Source organism: Equus caballus, chromosome 9 (assembly GCF_041296265.1).
Source record: "Equus caballus isolate H_3958 breed thoroughbred chromosome 9, TB-T2T, whole genome shotgun sequence".
Classification (NCBI taxonomy): Eukaryota; Metazoa; Chordata; class Mammalia; order Perissodactyla; family Equidae; genus Equus; species Equus caballus.
Genome location: NC_091692.1, coordinates 61,697,847 through 61,701,469, shown reverse-complemented (window position 1 = coordinate 61,701,469; position 3,623 = coordinate 61,697,847). Strand labels below are relative to the sequence as shown.

At 43.2% G+C, this 3,623-nt stretch overlaps 1 pseudogene; it reads left to right on the top strand.

Annotated features, from left to right (window-relative positions):
- Positions 1 to 1,376: 1,376 nt before the first annotated feature.
- Positions 1,377 to 3,266, top strand: LOC100061490 (small ribosomal subunit protein uS5 pseudogene; annotated as a pseudogene).
- Positions 3,267 to 3,623: the final 357 nt, after the last annotated feature.

The following is a 3,623-nucleotide window of genomic DNA, read 5'->3' as shown; positions in this document are numbered from 1 at the left end:
GTTTAGTGACTTGCCCAAAGTCACATAGTCAGTGGTAGTGAAGCTGGATTCTAATCCAGACCTCCAGGCTCTGCAGTTCATGCTCTCAAGCTTCGTATAAACTGCCTTAAGCTACAAGAAAGCAAAGTTTCATAAAATCTCAGTACTTGGGCTACTTTCAGCTGGTGGGGCAGGAAGCGGAATGACACAGGTATATCCAAGCGCATGATAGTAAGCCAAAATATAAAGATACTTTGCTTTATGCTTTTCTGTTGTCACATTTTAGGGGAATCAAAAAACTAAGGGAAAGAGAAACTCATTATTTAGAAGAAAAAGGTCGTCTTTAAACAGGCTGAGCTTAAAATTGTAAAATAGAATATTTTCCTTCCTTCTGAGCATCTTGGACTGCCTGGAAATATCAAACATTTCCTTTAGCAACTGTGTGATCATTTTTCTGAGCTTGTTCATCTTCCCATTCTAGTCTCTTGGAATTGGTAAATGGACTTAACAAAAGCCTTTTAATTATCATACGTGTTTTTATAAAACCTGTAGAATTAACCTTCTGACCCTGTATTACACTTCTGTGCCAATTAGGGAGATGCCAACATTTTCTCAACAGTTATTAAGAAATATGTTAGATAAAATGTCAATTGCTGCTGCTAAAGAGGAAATTCCCAACAGATTAGGTATGTTTTTATTTAAGTAACATACTACTAGTTAGTGGCAAAACCAAATCTAGAACTCCAGGCTCTCTGACTCCAGAGTCTGTGCTATTTAACTTTTGTTTTAGTTAAGCTTTTGTTTCTCTTGCTAATCCTTTATGCTGAAAAAGTGTAACAGACAGGAATTCTTTGTATTTTCTTTACCAATTATATTAATGGATAATAACTTATAAAAGATTTTTTTTTTTTTTTTTGTCATTTAAACTTAGCATTCATCTGGTCTCAAAGATGACCAAAGTGACATCAGAATCATGGCAGTGTAAGTCATCCCACTTTTCTCTCCCCTTTTATAACAACTAACTAGACATCCACAACCGAGAAAAAAGGCCGCTGCATATTACACCAAGGGAAACATCAGCCACCTGTGCACCCAAAAATAAACAAACAGGTCTTATGTAAGACCTGCAGATCCAAGGGATTTAGTGAACCTGTCACACACCCACTCACTGTGACGGAAGGAAAAAGAGCCTGGAGAGTGCAAAACCAGGCAGATACCCACAAGCCAGAGAGGATTTGTGGAAGTCTGGCCTGCCTGAGGGGAGATTCCAGCAAGCCACCAAAGCAGGATAGAGATGGAGAGAGACAAGTTTGGATGCAGAGGAGAGGAAGGAACTCGCCAGGGTGACCCCCCTCCCCAGGGTGACATTGCAAGGGGCTGGGCTTTTCGTGGCAGCAATGGCAACCTCTATGACAGAGGAAGTGGAAAGCGGTGACCTCTTCCATGGAGGAGGTGGAAAGCGAAAGTGAGTAAATACCCAGCGACCACAGCTGTGCCGGTGTCTGCTGGAGGAACCCGTTTCTCTCCAGTAGCACCCAGATTTCTGAGAAGGCACCCCCATGATTTGGGGGAGGAAGAAGAAAGGGAAGGAAGTAGATAAGAATATCAAAGGGCATTAAAGAGACATGGTTCCTGCTGACAGCTTCAGGACTTCAACAGGAAGTCCACCCACAAAGCTCTGGGAGTATCCTACTGGAGGATCCCCCCCCCACCAGGCTGTGGACACCCTCAATGCTCCAAGTGCCAAATCCACACCTCCCCCAACTCTGCTGCTGGCTCCTTGTGCACAATCCTAAGTGTATCCCAAGTGCCAGCTCCAGAAGACACAGAATGCCCAGATAATAAGCCAAGCCTGATGGGCAAGGGAGAAACCATAAACAAGCTATAGTGCCACAATCTGGAATACAAAAGAAAGGTTTCCAATAGCCAGCCTATTGAATTGTAAGAACAAAAGAAGACATAAAACCTTAGCTAAGGTGTCTGCTACTTCAAATACAAAAGCAGAATTGCATACCTACAACACAATGAAATTTCAAGGAAATACAGTATCACAAAAAGAAACTGATAATTCTCCAGCAACCAAACACAAAAGCATAGAATGTTGCGATCTAAGTGATAAAGAATTCAAAATAGCTTTTATGAAGAAATTCAACAAGCTACAAGAAAACTCAGACAATTCAGTGAACTCAGGAATAAAATTAGTGAACAGAGGAGTTCTTCACCAAAGAGATTAAAATTATAAAAAAGAACCAAACAAATTGTAGGGCTAAAGAATTTGATAATTGAGATGAAGAAGGCAATATAGAGCATTGACAACAGGGCAAACTAGATTGAAGAAAGAATAAGTGACTTGGAGAATAGGAATATAAAAATAATTCAGGCTTCTCCAAGAAGGCACCAAACGGCGGGTGATGTGGGAGGGCCTGGAGGCCCTGGAATGGGAGGACATGGTGACTTGCAGAGGCTTCAGCAGTGGTGTCCAGGGCTGAGGCTGCAGCTTGGGTTGGGGCCAAGGCTGCAGAACTTGCAGAGGCAAGGACAAGGACAAGGAGTGGATCCTTGTCACCAAGCTGGGCTGCCTGGTCAAGGATGTGAAGATCAAGTCCCTGGAAGAGATCTCTTTTCTCCCTGCCCATCAAGGAATCTGAGAATATTGACTTTTTTTCTGGGGGCATCCCTCTAGGATGAGGTTTTGAAGATCATGCCTATACAAAAGCAGACCCATACTGGCCAGCGGACAAGGTTCAAGGCATTTGTTGCCATTGGGGATTACAATGGACATATCAGTCTGGGTGTTAAGTGCTCTAAGGAGGTAGCCACTGCCATCTGTGGGGCCATCATACTTGCAAAGCTCTTCATCATCCCCATGCTGCAAGGGTACTGGGGGAACAAGATCAGTTAGCCCCTTGCAAGGTGACTGGCCACTGTGGCTCTACTGTGGCTCTGTGCTGGTGTGCCTCATCCCTGCTTCCAGAGGCACTGGCATCATCTTAGCCCCTGTGGCCAAGAAGCTGCTGCTGATGGCCAGTATTGACGACTGCTACACCCCAGCCAGGGACTGCACTGCCACCATGGGCAACTTTGCCAAGGCCAGCTTTGATGCCATCTCCAAGATCTACAACTATCTCACCTCCGATCTCTGGAAAGAAAACATGTTCATCAAGTCTTTTTACCAGAAATTCACTGACCTTCCTGTAAAGACCCACACCAAAGTCTCTGTGTAGAGGACCCAGCTTCCAGCTTGTGGCTACCATATAGTTTTATACAAGAAAAACAGAGTGAATTAAGCCTGTTAAAAAGAAAGAAAGAAAGGAAAGAAAGGGAAGGGAAGGGAAGGGAGGAAGGAAGGAAGGAAAGAAGGAAAGAAGGATTCAGTTAGAAGAGGAGAGAGAACTAAGATCTAAAAAGAGTGAAGAAATCCTATGAGACCTATTAGATTCAATGAGAAAGGCAAATATAAGCATAACTGGTATACCAGAGGGAGAAGAGGGCAGATAGATTGAAAGATTATTTAAAGAAATAATAGCTGAGAACTTCCCAAGCCTGGGGAAGGACTTGGACATACATGTCCATGAACCTAATAGAACACTCTATTATCTCAATGCAAAAAGATCTTCTCCAAGACACATTCTAATGAAACTGTC